Genomic DNA, 27,954 nt, shown 5'->3' with positions numbered 1-27,954 from the left:
GATATTTGTGTCAAAAAGCAGGGAGATCAATAACATCCTGAAAAGAGAGCAACCTCAGGGATACAATTGCTCCACTTGAAGGGAAAGGAGAGTGGAATATAGAAACTGTTGCCTATGTTTATCAAAACAGTGGATTTCAACAGGGGATAGCAATCTATTTTTCAGCACATTTGGTGAAAAAGATACAACACAAACATCTGAAATGTGTTGGGGGGTTTCACTCAAAAAGAAAATACACATTAAAAATATTTATATCAACAGAAGCATGTCAATTTGGCTAGCATAAACCTAACTTTTCTCTGAGTTTTGCAAAGTCAGGAACAGGCAGGATCAGACAGTAACTCAGCACTGGAACCACTGGTCTTTCTTTTTCTCTTCCTTGTGCAAAATCGAAACGATTGTTATGCTATTTCATTTTTCCTACTTTATGATTGTCTACAAATGAAAAATAATATAACATGTCATTGAAACATTCAGCAACCCTGGATCACATGTTAGTGGCTTTGAGTTCACCCATCTCATCCTTTGGCCGGTTGCGTTCCCAGCCTTGGCGAATGCGCATGAGCGGACGGTTCACACAGGGGAGGACAAGGATCAGCTTGAGCACCAGTGTCACCGAAGGAACAATTAGAAGGAGCATGGAGTCCGGAGGAGTGTACCATTTATACGTAGATTTGCGAAGGAATCTATCCCAGGCATAAATGTAGCAATGTGCAGTGGAGAGAAAAAGAGTCAGGTAGCCCAGCGTCAACTGTGGGGAAAAAGAAACACACCCACACACACCCACACACACAAACACACACACACACACACAAACACACACACACACAAAATGGTAAAAATTAAAGATTAAATACAAAAGAGTTAAACAAGAAGACAATAAGCTTTCTGTTATCTGTTAAGTAAACATGAAGCTAGTGGTGACTTAGTAGGTAATAAAAATTTTAAAAATTTCATTTCAAGCACTTTGTGATCAACATTACAAAGTGCTTTACAATAAACTTACAGAACATAAAAGCAAAAGTTAATCAAACACAAGTAAAAAATATGGGTTTAGCTTAGCTTAGCAAAAATACTGGAAATGTGTGGAACCTTTGTCCAAAGGTAGAAGGCTTTTTTAAAAAAGTAAATTAACTGGTGAGGTTTAGAGGCGCTCAGTTTTGTTGTGACAGTATTTGCTTTCTCCTTTTGTCATGCTAGGATAAGTGAACTCTAGGCTGGTACTGGCAAATTTACCACACAGACAAACTAATGGTATCAATTGTCTCATCTAACTCTGTGGAAGAAAGAGAATGAGAATGAGCTGTCTCCCAAATTACCAAACTATCCTTGGAAATGCTTTATGCTGAATTTAAGACTGACATGCACAGACACAGACATAATAACAAACAACCTAGTGCATAATGTGCCTCCATTTCCATTTTTTAGCATTTGCAATAAGGGCAAACAGCAGAGAAAGCAAACAGTGCTATTGCTATGGCGCAGTAATAAACTGTGCCCCTGTGTGATGACGATAAGGGATCTTGCACCTACTTGCACCTTATTAAACCAGTGGAGAGCAAATATCATATTACACAGTGTCCTAGCATTTTTGGATATTTGCTTGTATTCAGGCTTTATATTCCCATGTTGACAACAGTGATCACAACTAGAAGCAAAAAGTAAGCTTATGTAAGCATATTATTGTTATTTCATGTCTTATTTCATAACTCTCCTCACTAGATCATAAGAATTAGTTTGACTTTCACCTCCATCTCTGAGTACCATTCACTGTCTGAGGTCTATCTATGGACCTGACCTTTACACAAATGGGCCTGTGACCTGTATTAAAAATCTTCTCACTGGAGGATTATACCAGGTATCATAATTCTATTTAATGAATAACTTAACATTTAAAATCCTTGGCTAAAGTCTCTCTGTGTGCCTGTGTTAGGCGGCTAGTTAACTAGGCTCTGGGGAGACGAGTGCCAGTGACATATTGCTATATTGCTTTTACAACACTTTAATAACTGATAAAAATCTAAGACGTTCTAAATGTAGATTATCTAGAAGGCTCTAAAATATGCCTTTACTGATATGAAACACATGTCAGATAACACATGTGTGTAAACACATGTGATAAAGCGTGAGAATTTAAAGGTGTGCATGAGAAAATGCATGTTCACACACAGCACATACATATGAAGGACTGTGCATTTTTATCTGCACTGACCTGAACAAAGCTGAACTCTCTCCAGCTGAGAGTGCCTCCAACAGAGGGCAAGGATGTTAGCCCCAGCAGGACAAAAAGAAAGAAGCTCAGAATTTCCAGTGCATATAACGAGTCAGTAGGCCATGCACTGGTATTGTCAAAGTAAAGTGGAGTGGTAGTATTTTTCTTCGCCTACAAGGAAGAGAGAAAAGTGGAGGGACTGTTATTGCAGTGAATGTTCTACATGTACATATAAGCTTTATTTAATATTTCTCTTTGTGCAGGATTGCAGAAACACTCCAATCAGTTTGCACCAGCCTGCTGCCCTTTATCTCATTGAACACACGAGATGACTCTTTATCTGTCAGAGTGGCGGACAGGAAGGATTAATGTGTAGATAGCATGGAGCAATGCAAAGCCTAGTGCAAGAAGACCCAACTGTTTCCTGCACAGCATCCAGCGATCTAGCCAATTGGGGAAACGCCTGGAACATAAGAAAACGAGTTAGGCACTTTACGCTGCAAAAATCATGCCCTTTTTTTTTTTTACATTGTAAAATGAAAATGTTTATGTTTGATGCTTGACCTGTACTTGGTCCCTCTGTAGAGCTGAAGGAACCCAGCTATAGCTCCGGGGAAGTAGCAGAGCAACAGCATAATGAGGGACACGACTGGAGTGATCTGACACATGGAAAATAAAAACACAATGAGAAATGTAAAATACCGTTTTACAAGCAACTAAACAAAGAGGGGCATATCTTTACCTTGTTGGCCAGGGATATCATTATGCGGTAGGAGATATCTTCATCATTTTCCACATATGCATAGATCATATCTCTAATGACCAGATACAAGAAAAAGAAGGCAGAGAGGCCGAAAGCCACGTACAAAGGCATCCTCCACTCTGGGAACAGCTGCAGAGGAAAGTTCCCCACCTCTTTAGCAGCTGACAGGGACCCTTTGTCCACAACAGTGAGGCCTAGTTTGGTGGCCATCTCTGCCACATCCAGTTTTGCTTCTCCATTGTTCCCACACAGGTATACCTAGGGCATAAATAGAAATAGTCTATAAATGTGTATTTCTCCAAAGGCATAGAGCTTGTCACAAATATAAAATTAAAAATTTTTAAAGGTTTGAAAAATTCTCACTAAGCTTTGCACTACAGGTTTTATCAAAGACTCCTGAAACAGGAATAAATGATGCTTTTGTTGGGGGCTTTTCAGCCGGCAGTTTGGTTCTCTAATGAGTATTAAGGCAGCAGGATAGCATATGTGCGACTGATTCAAAAACCCACACCTTCTGCATTCATGTCTGCAGGCAGGAGAATTTTTACCAGTGCAACAGCACGGACCATTAATCTGTTCTTAGTCGTTTTTGACCAAAATGGAAGATGATGCGGTTTTAGCTGTCTGTGAAGTTTCATCGTGTCACTAATATTATCTTTTCTTTGCAGTTCCAAAATGTATTAGTTGGTAAATTGATGAAAGCAGATTCTTTTTTTTAAGTCCTAAAATAATAATATGAATATTAACATTTATTAATTTTTTTCTCTCAACACATTTCTTATGATCTGTGTTTCTATTACTAATAGATGACTCACCTGATTCGAATATCTAGTGAATGACTGCACAGCTACACCTACAGTGTGTGTCCACAGAATTACCCCTGTTTTATCTGTCACCCGCCGCTCCTTCAGTATTTTGGGAAGAAGCCCCTGAAAATGTATGACTATGTAAGCACACGTGCGTACTTTATATACATATGCTGCTCAATATGTAATCCCATTCTAGATCACAGCATGCTGAAGCTTATTACTGCACTCACAGCTCTGTGATAAGACGATTAACTTGTTTGTAAAAGGCGAGAACTAACGAGAGCTAGAGAGTGTGTGACAGAGAGAGAGCAGTTTGACAGGCATATAGGAGAGTCAGTGGGGTTGAGCAGTTTTCCCCAGGTGTGTGTGTGTAAGTGGACCGGGCAGCCAGCCATGTCTCCCTACATTACTGCACCAGTAACAGCAGGGGACAGCCGACAGACTAAATCTCCATCTGAATGTAAATGTGACAGAGCCACAGCCCCGCTGTGGATCTAATCAAATTGCTGGCTGGGGAATAGCACACACTTAAAAGCATGGGTGTGTTTGGATATATACTGTAACTACATATGCGCTGATAAAGAAACACACATTCAAACACACACACCCTCTTTTCTCTCACAGCTACCTGTTTTCAAAGAAATAGAACACTGCAGTGGTTTGTGTGTGTGTGTGTGTGTGTGTGTGTGTGTGTGTGTGTGTGTGTGTGTGTGTGTGTGTGTGTGTGTGTGTGCGTGCGAGCGTGTTTGTGTTTACATGCACATGTATGGGGGCTTGTTTGTGTTGAAGAGGATTTGAGGCAGATTCAGGTTTGGTCTCCAGAGGTTCGAGCATGTTTGTGTTTCTCTTTGTAGCCGTGAAACGGAAGCTGCAATAAACACTGGTCTTTCAACTTTGTAAGATCATGAAGTGTGCTTGTTTGTGTATTTTTACAAGCGCTGCACTCATTTTCTCTCGCATTGTTATGGTAAGACAGCAAAATCAATAATCAGCAGCAACAAAACTGAAATCTATTGCTTCCCTGAATTTTGCACAGTGTATGTTGAAGCAATCTCCTGTTATTAAGCAGTTCAAGAGACATTTTTTCCCATCGCATTACAGAAAATGCTGAAAGCAGATGTTATTTTGTAGTTTGAAGTCAAACATTTCTCATGGTGATCAAATCAATTTAGTAATCTCCTCTTTCTGTTACTGCTTTGTTTGTATCTTTATTCTTGTCAGCCATAGTCTTCCTTAAGGCTCGGAAGCTTCCTGACTTTGTTTTGTCTTAAGCCAGCTGACATCTTTTTAACAGATCCCTTACTTCTACTCTTGTCTTACCTGTCTTCCTGCTAGAAGTCCATTCTGCAGGGCCCAGGTGGACAGGGTGTTAAGGCCTTTAACAACGGCTGCTTTAGGGACCAGCCTAGAGAACACACAGAAAGGACTTTAGTTGCTATTGTTTCCTTTACAAAGACGCCCAGGGGAAAGAAAAAGTCTCAAAACGATGAGAATCAATGTTTCCACTTCAACCGAATAGATACACAGCAGGCTCACCTGTCAAGGGAGCTGCAACCACTTGATTTGTTTCACTTCTTTAGGATTCAGTGGAGAGTTTTGATCTCTCATTTTCCAAGAGGTCTTTAGGAGCATTTTTCCACAACAATGTCATTCTCACATAGATTTGTAATAAGCACAGTTGCAATGAAAGAAAAAGATATCTTTGACAACAAATAAAGATTGAACAAAAAAGGTTAGGCTCCCTTGGTGAACAGAAGGAATGACTTGCATGCACAGTGTATTCATGAATGAGAGACTCTTTTTCTTTTCTATACTTTTGAGGGCGTATGTTACCTCTGCAAGTAGACGGCATTTGCTTCCATGTACATGCCTTTCTTCAAGTTGTTACTGAGGTCCACCAGCACCTTAAAATAAATCCATCAGCATTGATTAGGTAGAGAAAAAAAATAAAGTAGTTATATTAATATATTAATAATATTTGTCATTTATTTCATGCACATCCTTTTACAAAAATCACGTGAATGATTCTGTTAAGATGTGAACAGCAGAAAACACTGACATTACACACACATAAGGTGTGACTGGATAACGTTGTGTTTTTGTGTAGCACCTCTTGTCCACCCTCCTCACTCTGTGTATTCATTTGCCATGATTACATGTCAGTAGCCTCTGGTTCTTTCTCCTGTATTTTATGCTTTCTCCTCTCTCCGTACCTTTCTGGAGATGTGTCTCGATCCATAGCTGCTTGGTTGACCTGTGGTTACTGTCCCTGCAAACCTGCTCACTGTTTGTTATTTTTCAAGTGCTCGTTTTTTTTTCTCTCTCCACTCTCCTGTCACCCCCGACCGTTTCAGACAGACAGCCCCTCAGCCTGAATTTGGTTCAGTCAGAGGTTCTTCCTCAAGAGGGATTTGTTCAGTGTCTTTCTGTAATACTGTAAGGTCTAGAGCCAACTAAACTGCCCTGAGATAACATCACAACAACACACAAAAAAATTACTAATAATTTTGTCTCTGATTTGCTTTCCTTGAAATTTTTTGTTTCCACTTCAAATATTTCTTAATAATGGGCCATTTTGGTCTGCTTGTGTTTTTAATTTCCTGAGTTATTTTTGTTTATCATGGGCTAAAATGCAATATTCTCACATGTAACTTGGCCATTCTTTTAAAATGAAAATAGTTATTATTATTATTATTAGTAGTAGTAGTAGTAGTATACTGTGCTGTTGCATGGCATTAGTTGTTGTTAAGATTTAATCCTTAATTCATGCTGCAAATAAAAGTTACAAAGTAGCATAATCATCTTAGCAGCATTTAATTGATAAAACAATGCAAACTTAAAAGTAATCGTTTTTTCATGTCTTTTGATCTGTAACAGAACTAAAGTAATGCTAATATTTAATGTTTTCTTAACAATTCAGAACATTTACTGAGGAAAATTTTGTGGTTTAATGTCTTGAGGACAAACTGTTCCACAATCCAACTGAGCGCAGAGGTGTCAGAACATGTTCAAGCGAAGTAATAAACTTCCGAGATCTTGAGATTATTTTAAAAAGACATCCACTCCCACTATCCCACATTAATACACTTTGTAATGTCCTTGTTTTATTATTAAATTGCTCATGATTAATAGAATTGTTTTTTCACAAATCACTGTCAGGGATTACCTACAAACGCATACAAAAGCCCGTTTTCAGACGTCCTCACTCCTGTCTTACGACGGCACTTTGCTTTATCCAGTGCGAATGTGTTTAAAGTATTTTGAGACTGTAATTGAAGCTACACAGGCTCAGATTGACCAATGTATTGCTTCTTTAATCAGCTGTGCTAACACCAGTTAGACTTTTAACATAATGAACTTGCATTAGGTAATGCTGTTATCAAAATGAGTTACGATTAATCAGTCATTGATTGTCAGACCCATGATTTAGATATCATGTGTCTAAAAATTATTTCCTCGATATATGAATGACACAGCAGTTAATATTTATTTGTTTTCTCAAATAACACGAATTAGTGCTGACAAATCACCATGATAATTCCATGAAAATGTCATTTTTAAACTCTTGCTATCATGTTTCCCATGTGGGAACAAATGTAATAACCTATGTGTACACAATATGTTAAATGTTGTTTCCAGGTCAGCTGGCAAATAAAAATGTAGAAATGTGGATTCACAGAAAGAAAGAGAAAAAAAAGAAAGAGTTTAAAGGTGTTTAAAGATTTAAAGGTGTATCTTTTTGATTCCAATTTTAACTTTGGACTCAACTAACCTTTCTTTCAAGTTGAGGTGCCATCTTCTCCAGAAATTCATAGTGTTCTCTGTGAACACAAACGAAGATCATGTTGGTAGACCGGGCTGATTCTTCATGGGTCATCACCTGCGCAAAACACAGGACAGAACATGTTTGAGATACGTACAGTAATGTTTCTAGATTTAAAAACTCTATTCAGTTCAATATAATGCCATAAGTCATACCTGAGCTCCCTCAGGCAAGGGGCCACAGCTGTGAGGTCTGCGGCTGCCACACACCACCCTGTAGCCGGACTGGAGCAGACGCAGGCCCAGAGAGCGTCCCCAGTCCCAAAGATACACATCAGCTCAGGCTCAGGGCCATCTCCCAATGCCAGCGGATGCAGCATCGCACCTTCTGTCTTCATGTTCTCTGATATTTCTTTTTCCACACTTATGATCACACACTGAGATTGGATGGTCACTTTTAGCTGTGTATTTATAATGTTTTGGAATCTGATCTATACACTGCCTCTCCCACTTTGTCCGTGATTCTTCTTTTAACCTCTTTAACCTCTGTGTGACATAAGTGTGTGTAATGAAGTTATTATCATCATCTGAAATCGCATGTGTTGGAATGCAATACAACTCATATCTGTGTTTTGGTTTTTTCACAATGTGAGTCAGCATTTTATCCATGATTTATTTTGGATGTATATTTAGTTTGTTTTTATATTGCTTGTGCTCACCAACTATTGACTGATAGAGCAAGACTTTGAACTCTAAATTAACTGTATGGGGAGCCATCTGCACTCTGCAGCAGTAATATTAACTTCAGATTTGCACTTTTTTAACATTTTATTATTCTTAGAAACGCCGACTGCTTTATCTACCTAGTTCAGCCAGAATTTGACTTTTACATTTGGTAATAATAAAAAAAAATCATTTGCTGCTGCTTTCCAGTGCTGCCTTATTCTATTTCTTCTGTTTCCACTCTAGCCATGATGCCATGTGGGAAATCCTGGCCCACAGATTCATTATCATTTCAAAACCCGCTGTTCCAACCAAACAACCGGGAAGAGAATTTCTGCAAATTTAGTGTTCATGTCCCCATGGCTTAAACATCTGCAAAGTTGTGACACGAACAGACTCAATAGAGCAGAAATGAAGCTTGGCACATATGTAAGTGTTTTGCGTGTGACTGCTTTGCTTTGTATGAATGCATGGGTCTGTTCGCAACTGTCAGTTGGTGTATATATGTGTGTGTGGTCGAGCGTGTGTGTGTGTGTGTATCTGTGCACTGAAATGGGTCAGGAGGATCAGAGCTGAACAGAGTCCCAGCTGTGATGTGAGGTACCAGGGGAGTTGGCTTTGTGTAGACAGAATGACTACCTGGCTATAGAAATGACACACAGCATCACATCAACTTTAACTATTTGCACAAAAATATATTCGTCTCCATAAAAGCAGCCTCATTCAAATAATAATATACATACATATAGCCAGAAATATTTATGGCAGACAAGCAGCATGTTACCTCAGGAGTTTTTACACTCAAGTCCATAACCAAAGCGTTAATGTCTACCAGGGGGTATATCGCAGCAAAATGAGAAATAATTTTATGCCTAACCTTTAAGGCATCCATTCACTTGTAGCACTGTTAGAATAGACCTGATAGCAGATTCACTTCAATGACTCATTTACTAGCTCTGCCTCCAGGACAACTCTCTTTTCACGTCCTCTTCTTTCTTTCTTTTTCTCTTTGCATCGCCACTTAGCCCTCTCCTCCAAAGTCTGCGTTCTTTCTGTGCACTCAGTTCCTAGTGCTCTCCCACCTCTTAGCCGAGCTTTCTCTAAGTTAATAAATATTGAACCCACCGAGTAAATTAAACCTACGTTGGTTTTAATTATGCTGTCCAAGGCCATGACTGTCTATCAGAGAAAGTTAGGTAACCTTCAAGAATAGTTCTTCCCACCTAACGTTATCAGTTTAAGTTTTTCCCACAACTCTTTCAAGTAAGTATTTCATCATTAGTGACTGTAAATAGCTCTTGATATGTTTGTCTATATATGTGGTTGATTTGTTTTATAGATTCCAGAAAAGTGTGAAATTCTCACGTGTCATTCACATGGGGCAGCAAATATGTCCCTGGAATAGAAGAAGAGAAACAGAGCTGAAAGAATTCATCACTTTATACTCTTTTGAAGTGACTAAGCAAAGACAGTTAGTGGCAGTGTTGCCAAGTCCATAATTTCCCACAGAACTGGGCTACTTTTGAAGTCTTGCCACAGGGTGAATTTATGGTCCACTTGTTGGGTAGACTTAATTTGCATGAAAATTACACGAATATCTATAAATAACCACACATAAGTTACATGAAACAATGAATTTATACTCAGACCCTGCTAAATCAACCGCAGATCAGATCAACATTTTTGTCACAGTCGTGTCTAAGGAAGGGAAATGAAAGAATTAAGCAATTCCAATTGTATTATTGATATCAGTTATCAATTTGATTACTTATTGATTTTCTTATAGATTCTCAATGAGTTCTCTCCTTTTGAGAGTGACCATCAACTCTAAGCAGCAGATCAAACACATTTGTGCAAATGAATTGCACAATGTGGGCCAAATGTTTGCACATGTTGGAGGTACTTACCCTCTTTATTCTGATCAGTTTTGGGGTTGTTGCTCAAAACATTATTTAAACACAGAACAGTAATAGTGACTAATTCAGTAATTTACTTAATTAAACAAAGGAAAAACTGGTTTTGTTACCTGTTAAAGTTCAGGGTCTGGCTACTGGGCAGGGGTCAGCTTTCACTCAGCTAACTTCACTCTGGGTTTTTGGCTAGCTTAGCATTAGCATGCTGTGCAGATGCTTGCAAAGACTCAATTTTATTTATTTAGCGCCAAATCACAACAACAGTCGACCGTTCTTCTGCGAATGAGCAGAAATCCTTCGCAGCCAGCAGCGGGGAGTTGGTGAGGCCAGCTCGCACCGGCATCTGCAGGAAGAAAACTTGACTGAAGAGGAATTCGCTGTCGTCCTAGGAAGGACAGCATGCTCTCGGTAAGCTCGAGAGTGGTAAAGAGGGAGAGGAGTTTCTCGGCCCGCTCTGCATCGGAGAGGGAGTAGCGCTGCAGCAGCAGCACCTTAAGAGCGATGTATTTCCCTTGGGTGGGGGAATGCCGGAAAACGGTTATCACAGGACGGTTGGACAGCGGATCCAGCAAGGCCTCCACGTGTTGGTATTTCATGTCGTCAGCTGAAACGCCATGGGGAGCAAACTGAGCTTCAATGTCCGCGGTCCACGAAGGAGGGTCATGAAGCCAAAAATCCAGCAGCTTAACTGCCACAGCAAAAATTAAAACATACAGCTCTGTAATCACTTTCGACATAAATGAAGACAGAAAACTGAAGTTGGGCTAGCTGGTATATAATGATGTGCTGGTGGTGGCTAGCTACACAGCTATGGTTAGCACAACATAAAAACAGTGAAGCTTGAGGATGAACGCTAACGTTTTTCCACTCAATAAAAGTTAACCTGAGAGTTCCCGATGATTAGGGACAAATGTAATTGCATGGCAGGATGCTGTAAACGGACCAAACTTCAGTCAGGAGAACAACTGCAATACCAGGTTAGTTATTAATATACTGCTGCATGGGCTGGGCCGTAAGTACATTGTAAGGTTTTAAAAACTGAGCTTTAAAATGAAAACTGATGATAAAAACCGAGAGAAGTCGATAGTGGTAACTGACTTTTTTGGGGGGCTTTTTCAGATTAAATAGAACAAAATACAAATCATTAAACATGTTAAAAACACAACAGCCTTAATAAACGCAGAGTAGTTTGGACCCGGAAGCGGGGTTCATACGTCATCACTTAAAGATTGGATATCCCAACTGCTGTGGATGTTTTAATGCAATGCAGTTGTTATTATTAAAACTTGCCACATACTGTTTATGACAGTTAAAATAAATAACATTCATATACGAAAACAAAATTGTCTCATGTAAACTGTCTGTTTTGTTAAATAGGCCTATACTACTGTGCTTTAACGTTGGTCATAAGGGTGGTACTTCGAGAGCCATATATTTTATGAGGTGGTACACATTGTAAAAAGTTGAGAACCACTAACCTACACCAAATGTTATACAGCCTATAAATAAAATAGACTTTACAGTCAACACAAAAAGGTTCAGACATTTTTCATGTTGCATGCATGAGATATATCTTTATTTCCCCAAAATTAATTTATGTAACACAATTCAGTGGGCTACATATCGAACTCAGAGGACAGAAGAAACAAACTGAAAGCAGCTGATTGGAGCGCAAGTGCAAGCGGAACCATAAGTGGAATTAGCAGGCAGGCCAGCAATTCCAAGGAACTGAACTACTCGGAAACAGTTCTCTTAAGAATGTGAGAAAGCTCAATCCCTTTCATGTTCTACTAAAAACATGACAGTCATATACAGAAGCAAACCTCAAACACAAGACTCAACATTTTTTTTATATAAATCTTTACATATGCATACCTAAACATTTTAAAGACAGTATTAATGTGTTATAAAAACAAATGTGTTATGCAGCATTGCTTGGATATGGCTGTGTAGGTAGTCAATGTAGTGTAGGGAACTTGCCTCGCAAATTTGCGGTAAGACGATGAAATTTCACAGGTCTTTGCTGCCTACTGCTGTCAGACAGTACAATGTGGACTCTGCAGACGACCAAACACGTGCAGACAGACACACACATTGCATACACAATTGTAACTCTCGCCTTTCTCCCTGATGTGCAATAGTGCCAAGTGCAATTTTCCCTATGTAACAAAGTATTTTATTCTATTTTCCACAGTATTTTATTCTTTTTGTATAGTACTTATTCTATTGTATATTTTATCCTTTTCTTTCTTTCTTCTTCTTTTATAGTATGTTATTCTGTTTATCATATTCTTTCTTTTTTAGTACCTTAGCCACATATATACCAAAATAAAGGACACTGTGCAAACTTAGTCTCAGTTGGTATATGGTTATAAAATACATAGAGTAATTACACATTCATGGCTCATGCTTCAGGTCTTATGATTTAGAAAAAGGTCCCAATATTGTTTGTTGTGGTGGTTTAAGTTCAGCCAGTTCTGTGAACTTTTAGAGGATTTTCCCAGATAAAAATGCTTTGCCTCTAACAATGCCTAAAGTGGTAAGTAGTTAAACTGAACAAGTCAGTAAACCTAGGTTATGCGGGTGGTCAAACCAACACTGTTTCTTAGTTTGGAACTACAGTGGATACTCATATTACTCACTCATCCATTGCACATTAGCCATGGACATCTGGATTAGAACTCCAAAATTCAAAACCTAAACCATATGATGAAATGTCTCAGACATCCATTGGAAGCAGTTAAACTAAACTGTTGTGTTGTCTCTGTTGTATGACAAAGCAAGCACACGTAAACTTTTAATTGCATTTTTAAGGACCGTCTTTCTGCTGCAGACAGATTTTCTAACCATGTGAGTATTTTGTGCTTTTTCAAAAACATCTTGCAACATTTAACCGTAATGCGCTCTGGGACATGTTTACATCGAGCATATGCTGAGCCTTCAATTTATAAATGTCAGGGTGGAGTTGCAAATTACAGCACACGTGAGAAAGCACACTGAGATTCTTTCAGTGTTATCTGTCACTCTGCAGTGCATTAACAACATGCGTATAATAGTGAGCATTGAACATTTGTTTTGCCAGCTTAATGGACAAAAATAAAGAATTCACATTTGCAAGCAAGAGTGAATGGCTGTGGTGGGAATTACTTGAGATTACAACTGTTTCCAGGCGTCATGAGGCACGCACAATGAGGGGCAGTTGTTAAAGACAGTTTTCAGTGAGAGTGCGCCTATTCTACATAGTGCCATGGTGTTACAATGAGCAGAGAACAGCCTGTAAGATAGATGAGTTCTAAGAGATTTCTGTTATGGCAATGCATTACATATGAGATTCATATTGAGGCTCTGACTGAGCTCAGGTTTTGAGTTTGTTGAAAAAGCAGTGGAAAAAAAGTGGTAGGAAGACAGACACACACTGGATATACAATGAGACACAAAGACAGAAACATAGGGAGCATAGCAGAGAGACTCAGGCACAGAAAGAAAGACACCAGGAAGAAGAAATTGAAAAAAAATTGTGTTTCAGTAGAACAAAGATGCTTGTTACAACCAGAGTTTCCCATAAGTATTCCCAGAAATATTCTATAAATATTCCATTAGCAGCTTTCCAGACAGAAACACTTGGGATGTTAATTATGAAACACTTAGAGTAGGTTTAAGGAGAATAAGAAACAGTTTGAATGAAAGTGCACCCTATTTTTTTTAGATGTTTGTCTTTGATGAAGTTGCTGCTTTAGGGCTGTTGAGATAAATGAATAGTGCGTGTCCTTTTGTATAGCATGTACACGTATGGTGTGGGTGTTCTGTTACTGGTTATGTTTGTCTGTCCAGCTCATCATGTTCACTGGTGTAAAGAAATGTTCATGTGTGTAAATTTATAGTCAATATTCCATTTTTATCATGTCTACAACAGGCCTACATGCATTATAGAAGAATCTCAACTCGGAGAGCCTCATCCCCTATCTCTGCTTTAACAGGATGAGCCCTGACTGTATGTTTGATGTTCAGAATCTTATCTGGCAAGCCAAGCGTCAGAAATCAGAGGCTGGGAGGAGCTGCATGAAACTGCAGATTTAGAGATTTTCCTCTTTCGTCCGGCACACATCGCTGCTGAATTATATGGCCTTGGTTATTTCAGAACTCAGGCTTTTTAAGAACAGAGGGGACTGGGACACTTTGAAAATATCTCCACAAAGACAATGCTTGCATGGGATTGTCTTATCCTCTCCTTGGATAGCAAGCTTTGATAATCTTTTTGCCTCATTTAACTTCTTTTCCTCCCCTCCACCCTGCGCCGTTCTTTGTGTGATCCAAGATAGAAGAAATTGAACAGTCTTTTTCGGTTTACATGCTGAAAAGGTTAAGATTAAGATCTCCAATGTATCTGTGTCATTCTACATAGTCATATCTCCACAAACAGCTGTGGTCTGCAAATAGCATGCATCCCCACTGTTCCGCCTTTGTGGCTGGAGGGAAATCGACAGCCCATTATGAGGCTGAGATAGGCCTAAAGAATTTTTCGCCTCATCTCCTCAGCCATACCTCCAGTCAAGTGAAAGAGCTGACAAGGTAGGAAAAAGCTGACACGGACGTCTAATTCTGTAATGATGAAAACCTCATAGTCATCAGAGGTGCAGGTTCCCTACTCTGTATTTTTAACGCAGGTGGTGTGCTGAGGGAAAACGACAGAGAGTCAGGAAGCATGCAGTATGCTCAGGTTCACAGGCAATATGGTTGTGAATGGTGATGAGGCAAACTGTTGTTGCTAGGTACAGTTTCACAGCAAAGCTATAGTTAACAAGGTGACAAGAATGTTCCTGACAGCCAACGATGGCATTTGTTCTAATTTCCTTTCAAACTACCCTCTGGGTTGCAATGCCTAAATGAGGTTACTGATGATTGGTGCGAAAAATAATTATGAGCCAACAGTCCTCTTAGATCAGCAGCATGGTAACCATGTTTGTGTATTGCCCTGACTGGCAGTCAAGATCATAGCTAGATATCTATCCTTTTTTCCATGTAGAGTTATATCAGATTAGTGACTTTTTTTTCCTGAGTGACTCATCTGTTGTTGTTTGTATTTATTGTTTTATTATTGTGAAAAGCAACATGAAGCTGTGGCATTTGTTTGTGTATCCTTTTAATTAATAAGGTCTCTTTCAAAGAAGGTTAAATCTCTGCTTTCTCCAGTATTTGGAGATGATAGACAATTTCCAGGTGATATTTGAGCTGTAGCCAGGAATGACTGCCTGGAATTGTCTTTTCTAAAATATAAAAAACCTTGAATTAATACAGACTTGTCAGTTCTGGTGTCTTCTGGCCAGCACTCATGCCACCCACATTTTTCAATGATGAAGACATTTAAGTACAAAGAAAGTTCTTGCTTTGAGCACCCACTAGAAACTCAGAGCTAGATGGATGCCCAGCACTCATCAGACTAGAAAACAGAAAACCGAGAAGGACAGAGGGCTTCAAAAACAAACAAATACATAAAATAGATGTAAACACACAGCAAACAGATAAACAATGTCAATTTCAGATTTTTTATAGGGGATTTGTTAAGCATCCTTTATTCTTTTAGTTTGATTTGTATCAGTACCCACACCATAAGCAGGAAACACAGGCTCTCAGTGTATTTCAAGGTAACTTTATTGTGCTGTGGAACCACCACAATATGTAGCTTAAGGGTGTGAGATAATCTCAGATACACTGACTCAAATAAAGCAAACCACAGTATAAACTGATGTTTAGATTCATGTTTGAACATTAGTTTATAAAGTGTGTTTTTCTTCCTTTCTTTACCCCCAGCTGGTTGAGTCATATGGTCTTGCTGATCCTGGTTTTGCCAGAGGCTTCTTCCTGTTAAAAGGGAGTTTTCCCTTCCCACTCTTGCCAACTGCTCGCTCAAAGGGGCTTCTTTGAATATATCGATGTTCTCTATATTATGCCCTTTACCTTATAATATGAGATTCCTTGAGGCTGTTGAGATTTGGCCCTATATACATAGAATTAAATTAAATTCGATTTGATTGAATTGAGTCGAATTTAGAATTTATGTTTTAGATTTATTTTTTTTTGTCTCACTTCATTAAAATTAAGCTACCATAAAAATAAGAGACTTTCCCTTCTTTGTAAGTGTGCACACTTACTATGAAACATGAATGTACTCATCAGTTTATACTGTGTTTTATTTGAGTAAGTGCATCAGCTGATATTTTGCACCCTGTTAGCAGCGTTTTGTTGTGAGTCCAAACCACACTACAACAAAGTTATCTCGAAATATGCTGACAGTCTGCAGTTCCTGTTTATGGTGTAGATAGTGCACACAACCCAAACTAACAGAGCAAGAAAATGCTTAAAAATCTCTCTAAATCCTTTGAGATAATCTGAAACTGCCTTTGTTTATATGCTTGTTGAGTGTTTACATCTATTTTATGCATGTCTGTTTGTTTTTGAGGCCCTCTGTGCTTCTTGGTTATCTTTTTTCTAGTATTATGAGTCCTGGGCATCCATCTAGCTCTGAGTTTCTAGTGGATGCTCAAAGCAAACGCTTTCTTTGGACTTCAATTTCTCCATCGCTACAAAAAAAATGTGGGTGGCAGAGAACACCAGAGCTGGAAAGTCCACTAGTGTCCTGTTCTCTTCAAAGAGCAGGCTCACACTGAGTACATGTGACAGACATGAAAGAGACGGAAGACACCGCTGCAAAAATAATGCGGCCTTCAACATCATCTAGCATAACTGGTTCGGTGGTAAATCAGTGATGGTCTGGGGAGGCCAATCCTTGGTGAATGTCAGTCAAGCTGCAAGGTGCTCGGCTGTGAGCACAGGTCCTGTTAAAGTTTTCTTCTGACAGTTTGGTCAGAAACATACATGTGGATGTGCTGCCCTTAAATTACCCCATCTCTCTCTGTCAAATTTATATATATATGTCTGTGTGTGTGATAGAGAGAGAGAGAGTGTGTGTGTGTGTGTGTGTGTGTGTGTGTGTGTGTGTGTGTGTGTGTGTGTGTCTATATGCGTGTGTGTTAATATGTTATTCCCAGTAATTAACAACTATTCAGCCTTTCCATGTTTCTAGCGACCCTGGAGAAAATACAACTGTACAAACTGTCAGCGCTGATAAGAAACACCAGATTCTTGCGCATTCTGCAGTCCCATGTAGGTTTTTAATAGAAAAGGAGAATTATTCATTGTCTTCTCAACAAATCTGTTATTTCTACAAAACTGTACTTCTGATTGCCATTGCGTATGTTTCTGTGATGTTCTATTGTGTTTCCAAATAGCAGATGGCTTGCTGGCAGCGATAAGAAACACGCATTTAGCAGGTAATGAATAAATAAGGATGATGATTGGGGAGTAATATCTAATATTCATATACTGCCAAACTGCCATAACAAAAACAACATTTCTTCACTTATTTCCGTGTGCATGTGTGTACAAAGAGGCCTGAGTGTCTATCATTCCAAAGAATTTAACTTGCTGCGGATGCATAGATAACATTAAATGTAAACCATACTTGTTATCCACATTTGTTATTTTATGAAGCTTGCTTAGTACTGAAGTGCAAATTACAAAAAAGTTGTTAAGAATTATAATTTATGCAAATAAGCCTATGGCCTTTTTCAAACTTAATACATGTCGATGCATCTGAGCATGTGTCGCATGAAAGTCTGTGATGGACAGAAAGATGGTGCATGTCCTTGTCATGCAGGAAGATATATTTTGAGAGAAGCACAAATAATTAATGACTTGTGGCAATCAAATATTAGGGAATTCAGGCATGAATCATGAATGATGTGTGTATGTGTGGATAGGTGTGTGGGTTTGTGTGTCCTGAGGTAGCGTCCTTGCTGCAAAGCTGTGGGAAAATTGCAGAGCATGCAAACCTGAAATGGCAGGTGTCGGCAGGCTGAAAATCACACACTGCATGATGCATTGTGTGCGTGCGCCTGTTATTTTGTATTACTGACATTGAGGGAACCTGCCTCCTCATGACATAAATCATTCAATTCTGGATGAAGGTTAGAGTGAGGTCAGGTTTTGGTTAAAATTAGGTTTAGGCAAGTCATGATTAGTGTTAGAGTAGGTCTTGTAATAGGAACCCCTGTGTATGTTTGAGAGAATGGAAAGACAGAGTGTGTTGATGCAGGGAATCGACACACTCGTACTGTGTGTGTATTTGATGAGGAAAACATGCTGTAGAGACTATTTTGCTTTAAAATGAAATCTAGTCAGGAGTGGTGCAGAATCATGCAATTCAAATGTGTAATACCTGCAGTATAATCATATGAGTGTGTATTTGTGAAAGAGCGAAAAAGAGACAGAGAGTTAAGGGGAGTGACAGTTTGTACAGCAAGTGCAGGTTAATTGCTGTGTGACCATGCTGAGAGCAGTGAACTCTGACATGCTTGGAGTCAGGCATAGTCCTTTCTGATTGGCTTACAGAGAAAAAATCTATAATTACACAGAAAAGCCTCGCTGATAGCCTTCATAATCAGCAGAAAACACTTCAGAACACATATATAAGCGAGGCACAGGCACTCACAATGTTGACAGGGCCACAGCCCCATTATTTTTGAAACAGAGTAACATGACAGACATTAGTTTCCTGCTAAATTCTAATTACTTTTTCACCTTTTCTGGATAGATTATAACCTTGCCACTGGACACTGTAAAACTTTAGACATATCCACCTTGACCCACTCACTGGTTTGGACCATCCAGCTGACTGTGTCAGAACACCTATCAATCAGTCCTGCCACAACCTTGATGCCAGTTTTAGATGGATGATTTTTTTTTTTTTTTTTTAATCACAAAACTCTTTTATACCAGGCTGTAAGGATGTTTTTCAGTTTGTTTCAAATTACTGCTGCTTTACATTTATTTTCAGTGCTGTAGGTTGCCCTCTGTTTCACACTGGCGAAAACTATAATGCTAACAATCACATATGTGTGGGACAGAGTCCTCATAATTAGCATAATCTCTACAGAAGTGAATATGGTGAACAAATATTTCCCAACATGTCAAATAATTTATGTGTGAAAGGAGTACCTTTGTGTTAAAAGAGCATGTGCTTTATTGTGTTTTTGCTAATGTCTCTGGGTGTGTGTCCGCACGGTCCTAAGGCCATTAATCCCTCCAGCTTTGTCCAGGTCACGTATCGTGTCAGGTACCCATGGAGATTCAAAGAAGGAGCCAGTGGAATGTCTTTGTGTCAGCAGACGAGTATAATTAGACTTCCTGAGCTATACAATGACATTTAAGTATCATCCTTTTTTGGTGTGTGTTTCACCACAAAAAAAAAAAAAAAAGAAAAAGAAAAAAGAACAGAGTTAATGATCATATATATGACTTGTATTGTTCTGCCCTGTTTTCATGTGTGCAGACACAAACACTCACAGTAAAAAAGCCTCAGAATGTGATTCACCCTTTCCTGGCATGTCTGAAGCTGGTCATAATCTTACTTGACAAGTTATGACAGAAACTATGACAAGATATCATATCACTGTGGCCCAAACACAGACAGCCAGACTGCACTCGATACTAAACGGATGAGGGAAACTGCAGCAAATTTTATTGTCCTGTACGGTGACGTTGTGCTTTGAGCAGAGTGCTGCTATGCCACACCGTGTTGCATTGTACGGTAATTTTTCATTCTGTATGTGGTAATGCTCTGTGCATGTTTGGGAAAATTGTTTTCTATTGTGTAGGATTTTTCTTTGTCCTGCAACCAATTTAGTCCTGCAGCTGACATGACCCGAGGACTTCTGTAAATGTTGATGTTAGCAAGACACAGTAGTCCTGTGTGTAGCTGTACACGCTTTCTCTTTTAATGTGTGCGTGTATGTGTGTTATCGTGTCTGTGCGCCTCTTTTGGCATTAATGCCACGGAGGAATGTGTGAGAGCTGTCAGAGAACATCAGGTTCCTAAAATAGACACTTCCCTTGGGAAAAATAGGAAGAAAAAGAGAGAGAAATGATAGAGTAGCTTTTCACAAAAGCTAGCAAAAAAAAAAAACAGAATCAGGAGGAGAGCCAATGATTAACGAAACGAAATTGGAAACTGTCCCACGTCGGCATTACGCACAACACAACACACCACACAACACAGTAACTTAACTTAATAAATACAAAGAATGAGTGTATGTTTATTGCACATTATTACTATTATTGTTGTTGTTGTCTTTGTTGTTATTGTTATTGCCCCCATCAAAAAGTCGAGGGAGGTAGCCAATCAGGTAAGCTGTTAGCTTTGATTAGGGCTATTGCCCTGTTGTAAAACTGAAACTGCCCATTTGAGATCACAAAGGGCTGCAGGTTGTTGTAAACTAAGAAATATGAGTTTGACAGCAGTGCAGTGAAAGAATGAAAGTGATTTTGCTGCTACAAGCTTTGTCCTTCTGTTGACATTTTTTTTCTTCTGTATGAAGCAGTTTCTCGTGATGTCATAACACGCATTGTCCAAGAGTTGTAGCTATCGGTGGCTAGGGAAAAATGTGTATTCCTTGACCAGGTGGCAAGTGGTTAGTTGGGGAGATGAAGGGAGATGTTCACAAAGAGACTGCTGCACCTTCAGTGTTACTTTCGACACTGGCAGATTACTGCAGTGACCCATAGTTTGTATCGCAATCCTGCAAACAGTGTCTAACTACTAGCCAAGTGCTTTTAAAACTTGAAAGTGTGGGGAAAAAATTACGTTTTGCCTTAGCGCCACAGCAATAAACTTTGTTTCACACTTTCTATAGTTTCACTAGGGTTCTGCAATTAATTGGTGAGTATTTGCAGACAAGTCATCAAACTACAGGTGACTGTGGAAATCTGCCAGCCATCAAACCCAGAAAATAGTTGGACATTGAATAGTTGTTGGCTGAAAAATCTAAACTCTCAACTGGCTAAATTGTAACTTCAACATAGTGGCATGATTGCGTCACAATTAGTCCACGATCATTAAAAATGCAAACTTATTTTGAATCAGTGAATGAATATGTATGATGGAGCAATCAACTAAAATTAAAATGTATTGAAATTCTAAATGGGAAGGAGTGCTCTGAAACAGATAATGATAATAATCATTATCATCATCATTTGGGTTGCTTACCACGCCCTATTCAAAGCAGTTAGGGATGACGATTACTTAGTACAGTCTCTTGAATTGTGTAATCCATCACTGTAAGCACTAATTCAGCACTATTTTTGCAGAACCTACAATAGCGTGATAATGCATCACAGGCTCTTCTTCTCTGATTTGCATGTAAATGAAAATACCAGTCAATGACAAAGAGAAAAAATTGTGTCAACGTGATGTTCAAGGTGATGGATTAGAAAACTCGATACATTTCAGGTGTCTGCTTATTAATTATCATATTATTAAAAAATGAAAAGAACTATGACACTCTCACCCCCAAACAACAACAGCAACATTTGCAAAATGTTATTTCCTTTAATGTAAATATAAAATATTTAATTTAAAAAAGAAAAGTGGTGTTGTCCTTTAAGATCATCTGCTTTGGCAGCCGTTAAAAGGCGGGCCTTCTTTTATAGGGAGAGCGGTGAATAAGCTGCGGTGACTCGTGGGTCAAGTTAAATATCAGGTTGCTGAGAGTGAGTCATGGTTTGGTGACAGATTTCATAATGCTTTCCTTCACTGTATCCTTGTAACAGAGATTTAGCTGTTTGGAGATTGTTGTTTGAAGGTGCGTTCAACATTCTTCATGTGCCCCTCGTGCTTGCCCCTCGGGTCTTTGCCCTATCACGTTTGTATTTTCCTTTTTTTTTTTTTCCCATACTATACCAACACTTTGTCCCTGAAGTTTTAGGTCATGTTATTTTCTTCTGCTTTCAACTTCAGGATCTCCCCATAAGTCTAAAGTATGCAAAAGTGATTTTATACTGTGAATATTTGGGAGAGATGTTTTTAAAATGACAAAGATTATTCCGCCACTGCAATAAAAGACACATGAAAGATAGATATGTGGTACGTGTGTGTGAGAGAGAGAGAGAGAGAGAGAGAGAGAAAGGGGAATCAATCGTTAAGTCATCACACTACTCTATCAGGCAGTTGATGAGAGAATAGAAGCCCCCTCATATCTCTGCCTTTCCACAGTAACCCTCTGCTTTCCATACAGGAGTGGTGGATAATTAAAAGATAGACCGATTGCACAGAAGAGCAAGAGGGCCGCTGAGACCTCATCTCTGTTCTCCCTGCTCTGACATAATTAAAATAGTAACTTCATGAAATCCTGCACAGGATTCTTCCAGCCACACTTACTCCATCAACACAAATCATTCCTCCGATTTAATAACTCCGCTTAACAACACAGAAAAGATGATCTGTGAAAGAAACACAGTATTTTATGGACACAGTCGTGGCAGCCATTTAATTGCTTTGGGCAGGTAATTGAGAGATTCACTGTCTTGCCGTGGTCTCAATTTAATCAATGCATAATTCTTAAGAGAACCGTTCCTTGCGTTGTGCACTGTACTGCTGTAATTATGACAACCACAAACTGTGTTTTTGTCACTATTCATGTTTGCATGTTACCTCAGAAGACTAATTCTTTTGAAGTATAACTGATCACAGGTTGAAATGAAACTGCATATGTAATGTTTCAGTTTCTTTTAGGTATAAAATGAACTGGGTTGCTGCAGGGTTACTACAGCAGCTCTTTTTGCAGGGCGTTTTTCTTTTCCTGTTTTTTTTTTTTCTGAGGATGTAGGTTATTTTACAGTGTGAAATAATCTGTTTTATTTTCTAGGTATGACAACAGCAAACTCACTGGGGGTGTTTTTAACATCGTTTGGGGGAAAATCTTAAAAGATTTGACTATTTTGTGGGGGTTTTTGGAGGGTGAAAGAGTAGCCATGGACTAAGTTCCCTGGTGCTATTTTTTTTTCTTTCTTCCTCTAAGTCCCTGGACCATTCTTGGTCACCTAGGGTGGCTCTTTTCAGCCTCTTAGATAGACAGATCAATTTTGTCTGACACTCAGTTCACTTCATGTTTTTTTGAGTATCTTCCTAGATTATTTTCCCCTCCCTGTCATACCACTACCATTCCCAGTTTGCCTCATTGCAATCCCTCGATGTCTCCCTGACTCTCATTTGCTCTCTCTGCTTATTTTCCACTCTTTTTCTCAGTCTTTGGATGTACTTCCTCTTCTAGCCTTGAGGTGTGTGTGTGTGTGTGAGAGAGAGAGGGAGAGAGAGAAGGAGAGAGAGCCCTACAAGAGCTTTTCTAAATCCCAGGTAAGAGCAGAGCTTTGCTGTGGGAGAATTTCATTTCACCGCCTCTCATCTTGCACAGAGAGCATGAGGATAGGAGTCTCCCCAGTTATGAATCCAATAACCATTATCTGTGTGTACCCATGTACGTTTGTGTGTTTGTGTGTGTGTGGGGGGGGGGGGGGGGTGGCTGTGGCCTGTTTACAGGATTGGAGGTTATTCCCATAAACTCAAACTGAAGGTCAAGAAGTAAACGGAAGAGAAAGACAGAGAATAACAGTGGCTATGTGTGAGCTGCTTTTGAACTCAAGTGTATGAATGAGAAGATTGATGACTGAGCATGTGAGGGGTGAGATTAAGGGGGCATTATGACACAAGGCCATTGACAAATAAGCAAGCTTGATCTTACACTTATACACATACACACAAATGCACGCTGCAGCTGAGTGGAAACGAGTGTATTGAGTTAGAGAGATGGGGTCAGCTCTAAATCATTACAGGTCACCGTGGCAGGGTTGCTACCAGATTAGATTAAAGTCCAGCTGATAGACCCAGCCATGCACATTAAAGGCCACGCACAAACATACACACACACACGCTTGTGCATAGAGTAAACACAGAAGTGGAAACCCTAGCACATTAATCACTGTAAGCCTGGATGTAATGTGCTGTGATGGAGCTTTGTTTTCTTGTACAGAAAGTGAGGCAGCTTCCTGACCCCTGATCAGTAAACAGCCGTACAACAGATAAAAGCAGCATCTGTCCCAGTGGAGCAGACTGTTGGGAAACCAGCCTATTAGGAAGTTGAAGAGACTGATTAGATTAAAGCAGGCTGAGTCGGGTCACTGTACTGGTCCTCTGGCTCCAAAAGCTCCCACCACTGGGATGACACACTCCAGAGCTAAGATACACAGATACAAGCTTGCGCTTAATTCTCTGAGAAATACAATTCTTTTGTTGAGCTTAAAATGTGGTTGTGCGTGCATCTGGATGGAAGAAAGGACAAAATGAATAGAGGAGCAGCTGCTGTTTATCTGCATGGCATCTCTGCTTTCAAGCACAAGCATAAGAACAACACTATAAAGCTCCCTTGGTGGGCTATATGTTACTGCAACATACTGCTCTCTGCACTTCTCTGTTTCGAAAGAACAACAGAAAGAAAGATGGAAATTGTTTCTCTTGTTCCTTCTGTACTCCCTGTCTTCCCTTATAGCCCCTTTCTATCGCTTTCTAGTGCAGCAAAACGTCAAAGCCCTCTCTCTTAGGTGGTGGATGTCTGACCTTCAGTGATGAATTCGCCATTTGCTGCCAAGTGGATCTTTAAGTGTGTCCGTGATTCACATGACCTCACTTCCTCTGACCCTACTAGGCATTCTTTGGCGTGGCTTGCAGCCAAGCGCAGAGGGGCACCAAGCCAGGCCCGATAAGGGCTTCTCCAAATCAGCTTGGACCGCTATGATAGCTGTCCTCCTTACTCACGCCACTCTGTTCTAACCCCCCTTTTCTCCTCTCCACCTATACAACTACTGATGTGGGGTGGCGCAGCCTCTGCGCTCCCTAACATCGCATTTAATCTTAACTGTCATTGCTTTGAAGTACAATAACTGTAGATGAGAGGACTCTTGAGTGTGCTCCCCTGTTTGACTGAAATTGGCCGTGTGTGCTTCCTCTGTGTGTTTCACACTGTCCTCTGGGACGAAGCAACGACCCATCAACAGACCTTATGTATTATTTACACAGTACCACTGATATTCCAATAAATAACCTAAGTGCCATTCTAAACAACTCTCTACTGTCGCAAACAAGAGAAACATATTCATGTGCTTTCAGGCAGCCAGACACAGCAGCATCTTTTGATGTAGTGAATAGCATTTTGAATAGGGCTCCGTGATGCCGAACAGGTATGGGGTTGATCGATGCAGTAAAAGTTCATGGCACACATGCAGTGACTTGCAAACACAAATAACAAAAGGAAAGAAATTTACAAAACGGGCCGGGAAGCCAATGGATGTGTGTCCAAACAGACACACACTCAGGACAGATAATGACCCATTCTGGATTTGGTTTTGTGTATGTCTATATCAGTGCTAACTCTAAGGCCATTACTTTCATCTGCAGGAGAATATATGCTAATTAGCTTCCAGGGAGTAAGCCAGGGGAGGTGAGAGGGCTGCAGAGGGGGAGTAGGGGGCAAAAGAGGAAAGTGGAGGTGCTGGGAGGATTTTGTGAGATATGTGAAATGAATTTCTGTTGAAGTGCATTAAAAACTAAATCTTCAAACTTTTACCCACCGGAACATGGCAGAAGGAGCTTGAGCAAACGTATGCAAATACAGATGCAAACGCGCAGTGAGAAACTAAATGAAAAATATGCGCAAATAAACGTACACACTTTCTACAAATATGTATGTGTGAGAGTTGTGGTCTCATTAATAGCGTTGGAACAGCAGCACACCTTAATGATGCCTATCTTTCTTAGTGCATCTGCCTCTGACATGATTTCACATCGACTGCGGGGCCAGCAGGGTTCAAGTCAGGACAGAACACTACTCATACTCTGACCATATATCACACATATCATCCTTTACCAGAGAGTGACTAATTGACCACCGCCCATGATATCAGGTCCACATCTAAGTCAGGTTGTCAGCTCAGCCAAACCAAAGTCTGGCCCTTGTCCCATATTTTACCCTCCCCTCCTTTTTTCGGGGTTCTGTCTCAGTGGGCGCTTTTGAAGAGATTTGACTAGCTTCTTATTTCCTATTCCCTCTCGCTTAAGCATGAGTCTACACCTACTTTGCTCAAGCATGAAACCATACCTAAATATAAATCATTCCCCTTTCTTTTTCTGTCATTCTGATAGGCCTTCCACAGGCCTTCGAATTTCTTCTCTTTATTTTCTCCACCACTCCAATTCCCTTTTTTCTGTCTCTCATATTCTCCTTTTCTTGCTCTCCACCTTACACAAACACAAGTATAATAAATTGTGGCAGTGGTAATTACATAGAACCCACCGGTAAATTTCACTTCCATTTACATTTAGATTAAAGAATATTTCATTCCCATCAATCTGCAGTGAAAGACCAATGTGTGCATGACTTTGGCCATATGCAGACGCAACTGTTCATGGCGTTTTATATTCTCACTGATGCAAACTCTTGGAAATCGACGTTGGGTGAGAGTACAAATGCTTGCACTCAAACTGTGCAAGTGCATAGTTTATGCGCACACATTTAGGTACTGTAAGTGGCAACACACACGCTCATGCTCACAGATAATAATAAATACAGTCAACGGTAAAGAAAAGATTCCCACACAGATAATTGTATACATATTTGTATCCTAATTTCATACTAATATATGTCAATTTGAATGCACTGTAGGGAATTTTGATTGATAATGGGGCAATGTTGTATTATCTATAATTTACTATCGTGTGACAGCCTCAGAGACAAATTCAGCTTAATAATAGAGTTTAGAGTTTCTTTTTATCATTTATCAAGTAAGCAAGCAAGCAAGCAACAAAGATGCCAATTACACTAATAACAAACGATCGATGTGAATCAAATGTGAATGACATGTGATCTTAACCTTGACATCACCTTAACAGTCAATAAATGTGGTCATGAATTTAGATTAGTGTTTCGGAAAAAGAAACAAGACAACTGTGAATTCAGAATACCAAGTTAACGGAGAGGAAGGTTTGGTTACTGCACGTGTGATGCTGAGCCATGGTGAGGCAGAATCATCTGTGGATCAGCATCAAGCTGAAGGGTGATGAGCAAAAGTTGCATCCAGAATGAAGGAGTTTTCATACTCAGTTTCTGTGAAACAGAAAATGTTCATGCAGTCCTTTAAAAAAGCTTTGTACAACCTTAAAAGAAGATATTTTTAACAGTTTGCTGGTATTGAATGTTCAGCTGTGTGTTGACACGGTCTCACAATCATCCCCGGTGCAAATTTGCATGTTTGCAACAATGTGTCAGGGTTCCTGGGTCGGTGACCCAGTGCTTTCCGTTTTGTTCACGTTCAGTTTATTTCGTCACTTCCTGTTTGTTCCTGTGTTAGCTCGTCTCGTGCCGTTAGCCAGATTATGTTCAGCTGTGTGCTCACCGGTCTCTCATTATCATCCTCATCAGTCTGTGTATTTAAGTCTTCTGTTTCTATTCGTTCTTTGTTGTGTCATTGATGTTTAGGTTATGTTGTTGTTTCCGCCAGTGTTCGGTCAGCCAGCCAGCCAGCCAGTCAGTCAGTCCGTCCTTCGTTCATTCATTCAGTCAGTCAGTCGTCCAGCCAGCCATGTCCTTCCTCTGTTCTGTGTGTTCACTCCATCATCAATAAATCACCCAGCTTCACCTACCTGCGAGTCCTGCGTTTGGGTTCCTTCTTCCTCGCCTCCACTCCACAACGCCTGACAGAATGACACGACCCGTGCCACGAAGACACGATTGGGACCCAGCGGACTCGGACCTCTACGAGCGGCAGGTGGCAGCGCTTTCCCGTTGGGCAGAGATGGTCAGTGGAAAACAGCGGCTCTTCGCGGAGAGAGAG

General features: G+C 39.9%; 1 pseudogene across 1 annotated transcript; it reads right to left on the bottom strand.

The window, feature by feature from the left end:
- Positions 1–246: 246 nt before the first annotated feature.
- LOC146508201 (metalloreductase STEAP4-like) lies at positions 247–27,916 on the bottom strand (annotated as a pseudogene). Its single transcript, XR_014876921.1, has 9 exons — positions 7,763–27,916; positions 7,557–7,664; positions 5,618–5,688; positions 5,105–5,189; positions 2,955–3,233; positions 2,777–2,871; positions 2,534–2,675; positions 2,213–2,383; positions 247–751 (listed from the first exon to the last, which is right to left on the bottom strand). The product of XR_014876921.1 is annotated as a metalloreductase STEAP4-like (transcript).
- Between the last annotated feature and the right edge of the window lie 38 nt (positions 27,917–27,954).

The sequence above is a fragment of the Neolamprologus multifasciatus genome, chromosome 11, assembly GCF_963576455.1.
Source record: "Neolamprologus multifasciatus chromosome 11, fNeoMul1.2, whole genome shotgun sequence".
Classification (NCBI taxonomy): domain Eukaryota; kingdom Metazoa; phylum Chordata; class Actinopteri; order Cichliformes; family Cichlidae; genus Neolamprologus; species Neolamprologus multifasciatus.
This window is presented reverse-complemented; position numbering and strand designations above follow the sequence as displayed.